Consider the following 17196-nt stretch of genomic DNA (forward strand, 5'->3'; position numbering starts at 1 on the left):
AAGTCAAAATAAAGGTTAAGAAATAACAGTGAGGCAGCTCAGTGACTCAGAAAATAATACCTGGTTTGCATCTGAGATGAAAGAATAATAATGATAGACATCAACTTACAGCCAAATTTATTTTAAAAAAAAAAAACCCACACATTTGATTTACATTTGTTGAAGCCATCACAGTGAACAAGAGCATGTTGTTTAAACATTTCCCAGTAAGCAGAACTCCTACAACAGAGTCAAGACAAGGCTTCCTTGTATCTATAGTAAGGTGTCTTATTGGAAATCATATCAGTAGATGACAGAATCTGTCTTGACTCTTTCCTGTTGTTGTCATCATTCATAATGCTGCTGTTTTCTCCTCTGTCTCCATCTCTGTGTCCCTCTGTTCCTGCCTACATGAAACTGACTGTAGACATGTTGTCATCATCGATACTGCTGGACTGCTGATATCATTGCTGTCCATTCTACAACAACACACAGTGGCCAAAAGTTTATCTATAGCCCCTTTTTTCATGAAAACATACAGAACTAAGTCTGCAAGAGGACTCAACTTGACAAACGTAAACGACATTTTGGTGAGGAAGTTGTTCATTCTTGCTCCCTTTGTCACAAGCCAAATGATCATGGGCAGGAACAGCAGCGTGTAAATCAGCAGCACCAGGACCAACATTCCTACAATTCGTCGTTTTTCGTCAGATGGGACCGAGATGGAGGCAGACAGAGCTCTGAGGGTCCCACACAGGAAGAATATGAGCAGCGGGAAAGGAAGAAGGCAAAATATGGCAAAGGTGATGTCTCTGATGCGATAATTAGAGCAAAAAGAGACACTGAGGAGACAGAGAGCAGGAATGACCCAGACCACGACACAGACCAGCACAGAAATCTTGATGGTTCGTTTGAAGCGGTACCACAGTGGGCAGGCGATGACCAAATACCTGAAATACAAGACAGACACAGCTTCAGAATTCTGCAGTCCAACAAAAGGTCAGACAGAAGGAGCTCCACACATACTGGACAGACAGACAGTTACCTTTCCAAGGAGACACACACCATGAAGCCAACACTGGCCCCCAGACTATAGGTATAAATTTGAAAGACAATCTTAATCTTCTTTTCCTCAGTCTGTGCCACCTCACCGATCATGCAGCAGAACTGAATGAGGTCCAAAATGAGAAGGTTGATGACGTAGATCGGAGCAACATGATCATTTCTCACCTGCAGACAAAAGAAAAGTAAACAAGCAGCTGTAAACATGTTCTGAACTCCACCTCTCCTTTGTGCTGTCAGAAATATCAGATATGACAAACTGGGGGGTCACAGTAGTAACAAGATTTATGCCCTGTTCACACTATGAGCAACACAGCTGCAGTATGGCTAGCTGCATTGTCACCAAGTGGCAACTGAAGTGTTGAGAAAGTGCTGGTTGGTGAAGTTAAGTGAATGTAGCATTAGAGCTAATTAGTGGTTTTCTTTCATTTTTCAGATGTCAGAGTCAGGAAACTTTATTTATCCTGCAGTGGGGCAATTCTGTTTATAGTTCACAACAACATGTAGCACAACAAACACACATAACACATTCCCAGCAACAAGATTACAATAAAAGAAAATTACATTCAGGCTGTCAGTGGCATTGGCTCTACATTCATAGTTGTTTGCTGTTTAGCAATGTAATGGCTGAAAGAAAGAAGGAGTTTGAGTATCTGTTTGTTTTCCTCAGAGGGGCATAATAGCACCGCCCTGAGGGCAATAACACAAAATTCTGAGAAAGGATGTGGTCAGGATGTCCAATAATGCTTTTTGCTTTCCTGACCACCTGCTTCTTCCACAATGAGGCCAAGTCAATCAACTGGACTCTCATAATCTTGAAGCAGATCTTCACGATTCTGTGCAAACTATTTTTATCTCTCAGAGGCAACCCATTAAACCAACATATAAAAAGAGAAAGTCAAGACTTTCAATAAAAGAATCATAAAAGACTCACAAAATATTCCTAGAAACCTTAAAAGAGTTCAACCTCTGCAATAAGTGGATCCTCTGCTGCCCCCTCTTGACAAGAGACTCAGTGTTACAGGAGATAGAGTTGGGAGTCCAAGACTGTACCTAAATACTTGTATGACTCCACTATCTGGACTTCCTGGCTCTGTATAGTGCTTCCCCTTGGTTCCGGCCTGTTCCTCCTGAAGTCAGTGATCAATTCTTTAGTCTTTGAGGCATTCAGGTCGAGATAGTTGTCCTCACACCACTGTATAAAAGGTAGATAAGGCACAGCCATGATCTGACTGTGAACCATGCAAAAGTGTCAATAGTGCTGTATCATCCGAGAATTTGACAAGGAAACTGTCTGACTGGGATGACCTGCAGCTATCAGTATACATGATAAAAAGTAGCAGGGACAAAACACAGCCCTGTGGGGAACCAGTGTTGGTAACAATGGTGTGGCATGTTTGCTCATTTACAGAGACCCACTGAGCCCTGTCGGTTAAAAAGTTTAAAATCAGGAGTAAGATCTGATCTGGTAAGTTACGAAGAGAAGCCTGTCAATTAAGATATGAGGCTACATCTTATGAAAAGCAGAGGAAAATCGGCAAATAAAAGTCTTATGTGGCTGTTTGGATTTTCAAGGTGCTTGTACGCTTTATCTAAAATAAAAAGCATTGTGTCATCAACACCTTTGCCAGTGAATATGCAAACTGTAGTGGATCAAGTTTGCCATGAATTAAGGAGACCACCTCATCTCTCAAGATCTTTTCCAAGTTTTTCATCACAAGGTATGTAAGTGCTACAGGTCTAAAATCTTTCAGATCGCTTGGGTTTTTATTTTTAGGAGCAGGTATTATTGCTGATAATTTCCATAATCTGGGTAGCTGACAAGTTTCAACACAGACCTGAAAAACTGATGTAAAAACTCCACTAAGCTGGTCAGCACAGTGTTGTAGTGTGCTTCCACAGATTCCGTCAGGCCCAGCAGCCTTCCTAATATTCACCCTCTTGAATAGCTTAGTCACCTGTTCCTGGGATATTGTGATGTCACTCTGAAGGACAAGAGACTTCTTCAAGGAGTAAATATTACCCAAGAAGTTTGACTTTTCAAAATGTGAAAAAAAGAGGAATTAAAAGCATTTTGCAGATCATTATCATCCACTCCTTTTACAGTTATATGTTGCCTACTGGTGCCCAGTGTCTGATTTAATGATGCCATTAGCTTTATACCCTGCCAGGCTGTTCTAAGGTTACTGCTAGTATACTGCTCCTCAATCTTGTTCTTATTCTTCTTTCGCCTTCCTTAGCTCTCTGAAGGGCTGTTTATTTATCAGACAATCACCAGTGTAAAATGCCCTTTTCTTATTATTTAAGCAGTTCTGAGTTCTTTAGTTTAGTTTGTTATTTGGGTACGTACTGTTTGTATTATCTCAGTGTTTTCCTCAGATCACACATTTTGAAATCCCCAAGAATGAATTTCAGTGCATCCAGGCATGTAGAATCTAATCTGCATGTGACGTCATCAATCAACTAAGTAGCAGCCGACACATTGGCACGTGAGTGTATGTAAACAACTGTGAAGAGCAGCTGCTGAAATTCACGTGGCAGATAGAGCGGACGGAGTGAGACTGTCAACAGTTCCAAGACAGCAGTGTATATCTTCTCTCTCACTACTACAGTCTTGCAATAATTTTCGTCGACATAAAAACACACTCCGCCACCTCGACTCTTTCCGGTGATCTCCTGTGATCTGTCCAGGTGTATTGGGGTTCCAAAGCCGCTCAGCTCCATGTCCTCGTCCTGGTCTCGATCCTCACTGAGCCAGGTCTCAGTGAAAGCAAGAAGCAAGTTTCCCGAAGTTTGCGTTTAAGTTTCTAGCTCACCCACCTTATTCCGGAGAGACTGTACATTTGACAACAGCACAGTCGGGAGAGGAGGCAGCTTGCAGCGGTTGTCCAGCCAGAGGGTTTTAATCCTGCGGTGAAGGCCGCCTCTCCTCCCTCTTTTCCGGGTCTTCCTGATGGGCTTACACGGCTCCTTTGGGATACTGTGCGGTACCACACCGGAAGTTGAAGTCCGCAGGGAAAGAATAAACTCTCGACTGTGGATGGCCCTTTCACCCTCCATTAGAAGGCCGGAGGGGAAGGCCATCAGCAGCGTTGCCACATAAGAGTAAAAAAAGCTGAACAAATATACCAATAAGAAGCATCACTACAATCCTCTGACAGTCCTGTTTCACACTTGCGCACAGAGCACAAAAGGAGGTTGATCAACCACCTAAAAACATTCAAAAAACATTAAAACCTCGCAAATAAACGCTAAGTGAACCGACGGGTCACACCCGCGAGCGCCCCCAGTGGCCAATGGAGCCGAACGTGAGTTATAGAAGAGAGAAAGGGACCCAAAATAATGAAACAAAAACATATGATTTCTTGATGCTTTACTGCGTAATTAGAGTGCTGAAAAAGTTAAGGGCGGCTCAACTTTGATTTGTAATGCATCATGCCCAACACGAAGAGTATTTGCTGTATTTATCGAACAGATGGAGTCACATTTTGAGTGACATGGGGCTCCTTAATCCATGTGCATTTCAGGGAGGATTGCGCATAGGAGAAGGAGACATGTTATCAGAGTCTGATTATGTATTCTACTTCATCCTCTGGGGACCATGAAAAGATATACAATTTCACACATTACTTGACTGATCCTAACTAAATGGTGGCAGTAACCTCTACAGTTTAAAAGAAAGATGGGAAAGAGTCACACATGTGAACTGCATGTGTTTAGAGCCCAATCAGCTTATTGTAGCTTTTAGTTATGGAGTGCATTATTGCTGTAAGGTTATAACACTTCATCCCAGCCCCTGACACTTGGCCCCCAACCTAGATCAAGATCCTTTGAGGCCCAGACACACCAGGACAGACGCAAGATGCTAGTTACCCGGTTAGCACATTAGCAACATGACCTGGCGTTGAAAGAACAAATGTTACCATGCACCAGTGAACATTAAAAATAATCAATTATGAATTGTTTCTGCTAACAAACCAAATGGCTAAATTAAATAATCTTACCTTATATAACAAGTTTGTTCTGATCTCACCCCCTTTTGACTTCACCTATTTTTTATTTTTTTTTACTGTCCTCACTTCTGTTTCTCATTCTGCACTGAGCTGAACTCTCAAAATTATTTCTTTCACCAACAGGCTCCACTGACACACAGGCCAATTCAACATGCTGAATCCACCAACAGTCAACAAGGGCTGACTACCACCACAAAAACTAGTGTTGCCCTGGTGCATTAGGGCCTTAACAGAAAGACATGTAACACCACATCCATCCATCCATTTTCTAACCACTTATCCTCTCGAAGGTCACGGGGCGGGGGGGTTGGAGCCTATCCCAGCTGACACTGGGTGAGAGGCAGGGTTCACTCTGGACAGGTCACCAGACTATCACAGGACTGACACAGAGACAGACAACCATTCACACTCAGAGGCCGTTTACACGTTGCCGGCTATTTTCATAAACGGACATTTCACCGTCTCCGTTTTCAAAAAGATCTTCGTTTACACTTACCCCTGTATATATACACACAAGAGCATGCCAAACCTGTAGGTGGCAGTGTAACAAGAAGCTCAAGCCTTCCATGTATCCATTGTCACCATAGCAACATAGGTCGCACTTTTGACACAGGCGCAAGTTCCGGCGCATACTGTGACGTCGGCTGCCTATAACTGCATTTATCTCCGTTTATCTCAGTTTACATGCAAACGCGCAACCGGAGTTTTCCAAAATCTCCACTCTGGCTGGAGTTTTTAGAAAGACTCGTTTTCAAAGGAGAAATCTCCGTTTGCGTGTAAACGAAGGGCACAAACGAAGGAAGATGTCTCCGTTTATCAAAATCACCATGTACGTGTAAACGGCCTCTCACATTCACACCTACGGACAATTTAGAGTCACCAGTTAACCTGCATTTCTTTGGACTGTGGGAGGAAGCTGGAGCACCTGGAGGAAACCCACACTGACACGGTGTGAACATGCAAACTACACACAGAAGGGTTCCCACACCAGGGATCAAACCAGGAACCCTCTTGCTGTGAGGCAACAGTGCTAACCACCTCATGAATTAATCACAGTCATTATGTTCATACCAGAGAAAAAAGAGCATAGATGGCAGTGAGAGTCAAAGGAAGTCCGATACAAATGATGATGCATGTCATCACTTTGAAGATGAATCCAGCTTCTCCATTGTAAACACTATCATTGAATTTGAAGATGCTGTGATCGCCGCTGTTGGCCTGTGAAGTGCTGTTAATGTAGAAATCTTCCATTCTTCAGAGTGAAACCTGCAATTTAAAAGATCATGTGGTTACACTGTAACCTGCGAGTGAAAATACTATCTCCCCATTCAGTTACATATTCCATATGTATGGTGGAATGATCCCCCAGCAGTCAGTACATGGACACACTGGCTTACCTGGCCATGGCATATGGTTCTATAAAGCAGCAGTGCTGGCATTAAATCACTGATAGTTTGATTGGAACCGTCTCCAAGCTGCCTAAGAGCTGGAAAGATGGTGTCTTAACTCAGAGAACCAGGGTTACAATGTAACCACAAGTTCTCTATCATATTGAGACTCTCTCTCCACACTGTTACATATTTCATATGTGATGGGCAACTTTAAAACACCCAGTGAGGAGACTAGGCTGCCCACAGTACAGTCTGTGCACACTATTGATACACAAGCTAGGACAAGGCTTCCAAGATGCAGGGCCAAGAATGAAGGGCAGAGGGGCTGCTAAGGTCAATCTGCAAATCATAAGACTGACCCACGAAACTCAGAGCATATTGCTGTTCAAAGGCCTAATCTATGAATGGAGTGGCCACTCAGGTTAGCCCATAGGTAGCTATTCTGACCATGGGAGACAACAACCCAGTGGAAAATAATATGTAGCCAACAAGGTTTTTTGATGAATCACACCCAGCTTGTGCTTGCAAATGATGGACTGGCTGACACATACAGTAGAACCTTGAAAATGTGGCCTGAAAGGACCACCTGGTTACTGCACATAAGTAACAAGGAAGGTTCCCTCTCCCAAGGCCCACAAGGTACTGTGCCTGAACCCCAGGTGGGGCAGGCACACCCGAACATGTATGCCCACTGAGTAGTGTCAACAACCCAGTAGGGACAGCCTGGACTTAGCAGGGGCCTGCCCAGATGACTGGATTTGAAGCAGACAAACACCTGATTAGTCTTGCTGAGATTCTGTGTGTGCCCAATGCATATTGCCATGGCCTCGAGAAGTCATAGCATAAACTGGAGCTACTTGACCTTCTGTCCTCTTGTGAAGAGTGACCACAGCTTACTGACTAGGTTGGTGGGGCCTGGATGAAGCCATAGGCAGGAATGCTACGCTGGGGCGGAAGGTTAGACCCAAACGAGTCTGACAAGAACCTGCAGCACTCACTGTGAAACTGTGTTTGGAGCTCATTTTAAGATAGAATAATTTCAAAGAGGCAGCCCAAAGGGGGTCAAAGCGGAATGCTGGAGTACACCAAGGACCATGTCCAAGTCCCATAGAGAGACTGAAGGTCCAGACCTGCAGGCTCTCAGCCTCAGAACACCTGTGCAACCAGGAAATTAAGGATCATTCTCATTTAGTGTGTATCTAGCCACATTAATAGCCTTGACTGCTGCCATGATCCTTTGTAGGGTTAGAGCAGACACCAGCCTCACCCTGTACACCTGAGCCCTGACACCTGAAGGTCTGCATGTTGTCGTCAGACTGCACTCCTGAAGTATCTACACAGTAGTAAGACTGTTTTACTGTCTTTACCCAATTTTACAACATTCAAAATACTGCATAGTCTTTTTCATGTTTTTGTCTCTTTATCTTTTTTCATATTGCTTTTTTGTTCTTGTTACACAATTACACTTCATATTCTCACATTTCAAGGAAAAAGGAGAAAAAAATCAAATAAAATAAAACATTAATGTTTTAGTCACAGTATTCTGTAGAGTAACAGTCCCAAACTGTACCTTTCTTACAGTTTATTCATTTTCATGACCGTTTGCAGTTCTTTTGTCCTTGCTACTAATCTATCTGTACAAGATAAAGTAACATCAAATTTACCTTCGAAAGCTGCAAGACCCAACCTGATTGATTCCCCTACACCAGTGTCTGATGATTTGTCCTCTGCGAACCACTAGTCTACAGTAAATAAAATGTTTGCATGCAGTATGTTGATAATAATCTGCACCTCCTCTTCTGAGGAAGAGAGAAAAAAAAACAGTCAGGCATGAATATGCATGGGCACCTAATTGCACAATGTGTTTGTTACCAGGGCTGCAAATTCTCACTCACTGACCATCAGACTCACACAGTGCCCACTTTTTAGAATGGATATGTACATGCACACAACAGCTAACATGCACATGCCTATTAATGTTAAGAATCACAGTTGGGTGCACCCTGCTGAGTATGTTGGGAGCCTGTCAAATGCACTTTTGGTCATTTGGTGGCCAGGCTCCCTTGGTGCACCTGTGGAACACTGGGCCTCAGGCTGGAATCAGAGAGAGGGTTATAGGTCGGTGCATTAAAGGCTGTGACAATCCAACCCATTTTCATTCCAAAATTGTCACATATCGCCGCTTTGTCAGTCACCTTTCACGTCTATATATTACAAACTAGGCGTCCTTCTGCCTCTGCTGTTTATATTACAGGACTCTGCAACCAACGCTGCTATGTCAACAAAAGTGCATGGTTAGGTTTAGACAACAAAAGCACGTGGTTAGGTTTTGGAGAAACATCACGGCGTGGCTCTACATTCATACAGGAAAGAAATCATGGCTTCCCATGTGAAAATCTCGGGTTTGTTGGACCTATCCACCACTCATCCCACTTACCCTATAAGGCATTTTCAACTCCTTATATTGTGTTGTTACTTGCAGCATTTCTGCTGTTCACTAGGGTATCATACAGCCTTGACAGGTGCAGTCCAGCCAACTGGTGGCATATCATACCACTGCGAATGGTAGCTTTTGGCGTTGTGTCTGACACTGAAATCACTAATAAAGTGGTGGTATTTGATGACTACAGAATGATAATGGGCTGGACAAATATGGCTAATCACATTCACAGCACTTCGTCACTGAGCTCTCCCCGTTATGACACACTGACAGTTTAGGAATCCTGTCGAGAGGTTTCCTCAGAGGAAACTTGTTGTCTGGGACTTGGGATGGAGACTTTTAAGTCTTGCTGTGAACCTGAACAATCTGTCTGATGTCACACATCTACCTGTGCTAAGATTAAAAATATGCAGCAGTGGATCTGCTGTGTTTAATTGTGGCTTGACAGTGCACATCACTCCAGTGAGGGACTGCAGATGGAAAAGATGGCTGTAAAGGCAGTCACCAGTGTAAAGGAAAGGTCTTTAGTATAGTACAGACAGAGCTTTATTCTGCTTGGCTGACATTAATCCCATCACTGCTGGTTGGAAATTAGCATTGTTATGTTGAGTAAATACCAGTGTAAAAATGGAGGGCACCAACCACTTCAATAGATAGTTACATACCAGGAACACTACAGTACTCCCTCCTGCTACTTGCAGCCTTTGGCTCAAGTTAGCAGAAGGCTAAAGTATTAGCAGCATTTTCTCTAAAGCTCTGAAACGTCTTCCGCCTTATCATATTTCCTCTGTTCTTTCACATACTTTCTAATCTGTTTCCAAATTTTGAACACAAGTTTTAGGAATCATCTCTGCACTGCTGGCTGACAGCAGAAATAGGATCTCATTTACTGACATGGTTTAATGAGGTGTTGGTGGGCTGGTGTTAACAAATTTCTTCAGAAAAGCCAGTGACACCCAGAGAGGAAGGGCATATTTATATCTGGTGTGAACTTCCTTTTCGGCACATTTAGTCAGTTTGTGACAAGTGTATTTTGTATATATGAAGGTAAGATGCATAGATGTGTAAGACTCTACACATAATGTTTAGTTTTATGTTTTTCTTAATGCTTAATGTTCTTTTAATTGGCCATAACTAAAGAGACACTCTTTTCTTTTTAACTTTCTTGATGCAAATGTAACAGGCACACACAACTATGTTTCTAGCAGATGCAGCATTTGTATTCAGACACTATTCTAAACAGCAGATCACACTTCTGAAATAATGGTCATGTAAAATAAATAGATGTCCTTATTTAATCTATCATTTGAGACATCTACACATCTTTTCATGTGCAAATCACCAAAGCACCCATCTTAATTTTCAATCCTGCTTTTTTAAATAAAAACTAATGTCTGAAAACCACTGTCAGTGTTCCTGTTTTATAACCATAATAACCAAATTAATCTTACACACCACTGTCTAAATAAAATATACAAACCATGTCCTCAAAGACAGGTCACATCTGACATGTATTGCACAATGTAACACACACAAGAGCGACACTTGGTGCTTGCTGGATGTGGCAGGAAACGTGTGGCTGATAATCTCGTTGATTAACAGTCTTTATCTTTATGGAAGTTTCATAAATGTTCAGTGTGGGTATTTTTCTTGTGTAATTGCACAGGCGATAGAAACATAATATTTATTGATCTTTTGTGCTGGTAAATACAGTTAATGCTAGTTGATGCCATTACTTAAAACTAGTTAGAGAGGTATTTATTCATGCAGAAGTCGGGCTGCAGACTCTCAGAGGTGCAGTCATGCGTCTCCATGAGACAGTAGCTGCAGTAGAAGCTCAAAGCCACAGGGTAGTTGACAGGAGGGTCCACACCAGGAGGACAGTCAGACACATGTTGAAAGGTGTCTTGATGAGAGGATCCTGCAGGGGAGCAAAAAATACAAGGTGTGTTCATTTCTACAGGGCACAAGTCAGAGGTTGCACAGCTGATGGACACAATCACAGAATCAACTGAACCCACTTAATCTAATCTGGCCCTCACTTAAATAACTTCTCTCAATGTAAATGTATTGACTTGATGTTGTTGAATATGTTTATTATTGTGATTTGGGGAAAAAAGTTCTGACTTCCTGTCAGTCAGTTTGCTCTCACTGTGTGTTTGGCTTTTGATAATTTTTCTGGATTTTCGACCACTGATTTCTGATTAAGGACATTGGACTGATCGCTGAGACCCTCAGAATGACCCCTGCCTGGTTTACAACTTTGATTGGGATTACAGACTGGGATTACAGACTGAATACAAATGTAGTTGCGAGTTGTCGGCTCGTAAACTCACTGCGAAGGTAACAGCTGACAGGCTGACAGTCAGTCAGTCAAAGTAACCAAGCTATGGGGCAGAGGAAGATCCCGGCGTCTGAGGAAGTCGAGGACATTAAAAAGTCGCTCGATTTCCTGACGGAGGAAGTTTCTGCTGTCAGGCTGCAGCAGAAAAACATTTTGGACCTGGTCGAGGAGGTGAAAGTGCTGCGGCTACAGAACGCAGAGAAGGACAAGCAGCTCGCCTACCTGGAAAGTCACAGTTTCTTGTCTTTTGACCACAAAACAGTGGTCATACGCACGGGTGGTGGCCGCTGCCAACGGGGGAGAGCCTAATGAACAGGATACTAACTCCACGGAGCAACAAGTGGCTGCTTTTCCAAGGTCCAAAGGCATTAATCTGGACTGTAACGACATCGAGGCATGCCACCCTCTGCCCAGGAGGAACGCCAGCAACAAACCGGCCATCATCACGAGGTTTGTCAATAGAAAACACAAGACTGTGCTACTAAAACAAGGAAGAAAGGAACAAACGTCTTCATTAACGAGCACCTAACCAAGTACAACGCAATCAATGACCACAATGAACTGGACAATAAGGTAACCATCAAGGACACGTACAACCATGGCACACACTCAATATACATCTGGAGACAAGAGACACATAACTCTGGAAATAAGTGAACGTGACAAACTGGAAATGAAAATATTTGAATACACCGATCATAATTTACAGGATTTGGAACATGATATAGACCCAGACAATAATTTCTTTTCCACCATCAACAACAACTGCTGCTACTACGCTGAGGAACAATACAACCAGAACATTAAATCAAGGGACAAATGATCAATTATCCACATCAACAGCAGAAGCCTCTATACAAACTTCAATAACATCAAAGAATATTTACACAAATTCACACAGCCATTTAGCATAATTGCAATATCTGAAACCTGGATCAACATGGTAAAAAGGAACGGACTGTGAGCTGGATGGCTATGAACTGAAGTGTAACAACAGACAAAACAAGGGTGGAAGAGGAGTAGCCATATAGATAAAACACTGGATTTTAAGGTTTTGGATCACATGACAGCTGTGGTGGATAATTTACTAGAATGCTTAACAATTGAAATCTGAAAAAAAAAAACATAAGGATATCATTATTAGCTGTATATATAGAGCACCAGGCTCGAGCATAGAGAACTTCAAGGACTGGATGGAGGGCATGTTTTCAAAAAAGGGTAACAAAGCAGTTTTCATATGTGGAGATTTCAATATTGACCTGTCAAATCCAAATAATCACAAAACTACAGATGAATTTATCAATACAATGTACAGTATGAGCCTTTTTCCAAAAATCACCAGACCAAGCAGAATCACATCCCACTGTGCCACTCTAATTGATAACATCTTCCGTAATGACATTGATAATAGGATAATAAGTGGTTTATTAATTAATGATATCAGTGACCACCTGCCTGTTTTCACAGTCTTTGTAAGCATTGACAGGAAAAATAAACAAGTTAAACAAATTGAATACAGAAGAATGAGGTCTGACAAATCCATCAATGCACTAAAAGATGACTTAATGGCACAGAATTGGGATATGATATATCAAGAAAGAGACATTGATAATGCATATGAAACATTCTTAGAAATATTTAAATCATTAAGAATATAACAGAAAACTAAAATATACTAACTGTCCATGGGTCACAAAGGGATTACATAACGCATGTAAAAAGAAAAATACACTTTACAGAGATTTCCTAAGAAAGAACTAAAGAGGCAGAAAATAGATATAAAACATATAAAAATAAGTTAACTCATATTATAAGGACAAGCAAAAAAGATTATTATAAGAAGATGAAAACAAAAACAATAGTAAAGAAATATGGAATATACTAAACAGTATTATAAGAAACAGCTCCAGACAATCAAATTATCCTTCGTATTTCATTGACAAGGATAAGGAAAATTACATTTTGGAGGATGTAGCTAACAGCTTTAATCATTTTTTTGTAAATGTTGGACCTGAAAAATCCCAGACGCAGGAACACCTGAAGAGGATCCATGGACAGAGAGTAATCCCAGCTCAATGTTTCTCAAAGCAGTGAGTGAGAGAGAGAAATATTGGATATAGTTAAAAATGCAAAAACAAAAAGTCTACGGATTGTAATGATATTGATATGACTTTATTAAAAAAGTCATTGAGGGGATTTCAAAACCATTTACATATATCTGTAACTTATCATTTCAAACAGGTTTATTTCCAAACAAAATGAAAATAGCCAAAGTCATACCTTTGTACAAAACTGGGAACAAACACAACTTCACGAACTACAGACCTGTCTCGTTACAGCCACAATTCTCCAAAATATTAGAAAAACTGTACAACAACAGATTGGACTCATTCATAGATAAACACAAATTACTTACTGAAAGTCAGTATGGTTTCAGAACAAACAGATCAACAGCAACAGCAATTATGGAATCAATTGAGGAAATCACTAACACAATACAACAGAAGAAACATGCACTTGGGATATTCATTGACCTCAAAAAAGCTTTAGACACAATAAAATCATGACATTAATCAATAAACTAGAATGGTATTGGATAAGGGGTATTGCACTGAGCTGGATTAAAAGCTACTTAAGAGAAAGACAGCAGTTTGTGAGGTTGGGTTCTTTTAGTTCAATATGTTTGGACATGGCTTGTGGTGTCCCCCAGGGGTCAGTGTTGGGACCTAAACCATTTATCCTTTATATAAATGACATCTGTAAAGTATCCAAACTATTTAAGCTAGTGCTATTTGCAGATGATACAAATACACTGCCTGGCCAAAAAAAAAGTCACCACCAAAAAAAAAGGTCATACACTCTAATATTTCGTTGGACCGCCTTTAGCTTTGATTACGGCACGCATTCGCTGTGGCATTGTTTCAATAAGCTTCTGCAGTGTCACAAGATTTATTTCCATCCAGTGTTGCATTAATTTTTCACCAAGATCTTGCATTGATGATGGTAGAGTCTGACCGCTGCGCAAAGCCTTCTCCAGCACATCCCAAAGATTCTCAATGGGGTTAAGGTCTGGACTCTGTGGTGGCCAATCCATGTGTGAAAATGATGTCTCATGCTCCCTGAACCAGTCTTTCACAATTTGAGCCCGATGAATCCTGGCATTGTCATCTTGGAATATGCCCGTGCCATCAGGGAAGAAAAAATCCATTGATGGAATAACCTGGTCATTCAGTATATTCAGGTAGTCAGCTGACCTCATTCTTTGAGCACATACTGTTGCTGAACCTAGACCTGACCAACTGCAGCAACCCCAGATCATAACACTGCCCCCACAGGCTTGTACAGTAGGCACTAGGCATGATGGGTGCATCACTTCATCTGCCTCTCTTCTTACCCTGATGCGCCCATCACTCTGGAACAGGGTAAATCTGGACTCAGACCACATGACCTTCTTCCATTGCTCCAGAGTCCAATCTTTATGCTCCCTAGCAAATTGAAGCCTTTTTTTCCAGTTAGCCTCACTGATTAGTGGTTTTCTTAAGGCTACACAGCTGTTCAGTCCCAATCCCTTGAGTTCCCTTCGCATTGTGCGTGTGGAAATGCTCTTACTTTCACTATTAAACATAGCCCTGAGTTCTACTGTTGTTTTTCTTCGATTTGATCTCACCAAACGTTTAAGTGATCGCCGATCACGATCATTGAGGATTTTTTTCCGGCCACATTTCTTCCTCGAAGACGATGGGTCCCCACTATCCTTCCAGTTTTTAATAATGTGTTGGACAGTTCTTAACCCAATTTTAGTAGTTTCTGCAATCTCCTTAGATGTTTTCTCTGCTTGATGCATGCCAATGATTTGACCCTTCTCAAACAGACTAACATCTTTTCCACAACCACGGGATGTGTCTTTCGACATGGTTGTTTAGGAAATGAGAAGCAACTCATTGCACCAGTTGGGGTTAAATAACTTGTTGCCAGCTGAAAGATAATCGCCCATGCAGTAATTATCCAATAGGAGGCTTGTACCTATTTGCTTAGTTAAATCCAGGTGGCGACTTTTTTTTTTGGCCAGGCAGTGTATTTTCTGTTCTGGGGACAATTTAAAACAACTACTGGAGAATGTTACTAGAGAAATGAGCAAATTAAAAGTATGGTTTAACAGGAACAAATTATCATTAAACTTAAACAACAAAACTAATGTTATCTGATAACTCTAGAATGAAAGCACAAGTTCAGATACAGATAGATGGAGTCAAAATTGAACAAGTTCACGAAAATAAATTTCTAGGGGTAACAATAGATGAAAAACTCAACTGGAAATCACATATTCAACACGTACACAAAATGTCAAGAAGTATCTCAGTATTATATAAAGCAAAGCAGGTTCTTAATCACAAGTCACTCCACATTATATACTGTTCCCTCATCTTACCATATTTAACTTACTGTGCAGAGATCTGGGGCAATAAGAGTTCACTACACTCACTGTCTATTCTGCAAAAAAAGAGTAATAAGAATCACTCACAATGCTGGATATCTGGAACACACCAACTCCTTATTCCTACAGTCCAAATTATTAAAATTCAAAGATCTGGTTGTTTATCAAACAGTACAAATAATGTTCAAGGCTAAAAATAAAACACTACCAGAAAACATCCAGACATTGTTCAGTGAAAGGCAGGAGGGTTTTATATATACAGAATGAAATGGGGTGGGTGTGTGTGTGTGTGTGTGTGTGTGTGTGTGTGTGTGTGTGTGTGTGTGTGTGTGTGTGTGTGTGTGACCCTTTTGCGTGTTTCCCACATTTGCATCCAGTTGTTTTTCCACTCCTTCAGTCACTGAAATGTCAGCTCAGGTACCTTTATCGTCTTATGACCCTCCAGCCTCTCTTATGATCTCTGATAGTTAGAGGGGATTTGGTTGGTTTTTATTTGTTTATTTTGAGGTTACCTTGTTACATTGCAGGTGCAGATCTCGCCAGTGTCAGGGCAACCAATGACCTCTGTACCTCATGTGCACCGTGATCAAGTGTATGTAGTTTCTCTCACTGTTTTGAGATTCTGCCATGACATTTGATGACCAACAGGCGCCTGTTTCTGTGGGAACCTGGATTAATGTGGTGAGAACTCAGACATCAAAGCTCCCCTTAAACTCTATGACCACTGTCCTGTAAAAATGTACACAGACACGTCGTACAGAGTTTCAAGATTCCTTAAAACCACTTTTTTTCTGACACTGGTCGACCTAAAATACATTTCAGTAGAATTGGGTCAAATATGACCTGAAGCAGAGTCATGTTTAAAAATGTTACAGCACCTGAAGAAAAGTATAAGATTTTAAAATATAATTTTTGTACATTTTGGGTCACTTCAGGAGAAGTAATCAAATGTCAGGCTAAAAGAATGGCATTTAGGGTGTTTTTACTGCTGTCAAATGTCAAAACTGCTCAGATTTGACATGAACAGTATGAAAGAGTTAATACTCTGAAAAGGAACAAAGCTTTGTCTGTATAATGGTACTCAAAGTGGAGCATCTGATACCAGATAACTACCATCGTGGAGACAAAGTTAACTGGCATAAGAACAACTGAAAGCACAGGAGAACAAAGCTGACGGGACATTTGCTACATCAAAACACATGAATAATAGCTGCCACAAGATGTCAGCAGAGCTTCATGTTTCTTCACACTGACATCACACACGACGAGGGTTTCATCAACAAATGAGAACTTCTACTTCTTAATACTTGTTGAATGCCCCTCAGGACTTCTTGTGTTTGACACCAACAGTGTCAGTATGATCATATATGATCCTGAAGAGCCATAATACATGTGTACATGTGTCAGAGTGTGACAGTGTGGAGAAATGAAAGCAGCTCACACACCAGTGTCCATGTTGGGAAGTTTTCTCCCTCATTTACAAAATGTTACACAAACACAGGACTTTCACTCAGGAGACCACTGTTGGTGTC

The 17196-nt window shown here is 41.3% G+C and overlaps 1 pseudogene across 1 annotated transcript; it reads right to left on the minus strand.

Moving 5' to 3' along the window:
• Window positions 1-142: 142 nt before the first annotated feature.
• Window positions 143-8174, minus strand: LOC117248206 (G-protein coupled receptor 4-like; annotated as a pseudogene). Its single transcript, XR_013487876.1, has 4 exons — window positions 8110-8174; window positions 6126-6320; window positions 1025-1209; window positions 143-929 (listed from the first exon to the last, which is right to left on the minus strand). The product of XR_013487876.1 is annotated as a G-protein coupled receptor 4-like (transcript).
• Between the last annotated feature and the right edge of the window lie 9022 nt (window positions 8175-17196).

The sequence above is a fragment of the Epinephelus lanceolatus genome, chromosome 17 (genome assembly GCF_041903045.1).
Source record: "Epinephelus lanceolatus isolate andai-2023 chromosome 17, ASM4190304v1, whole genome shotgun sequence".
Classification (NCBI taxonomy): Eukaryota; Metazoa; Chordata; class Actinopteri; order Perciformes; family Serranidae; genus Epinephelus; species Epinephelus lanceolatus.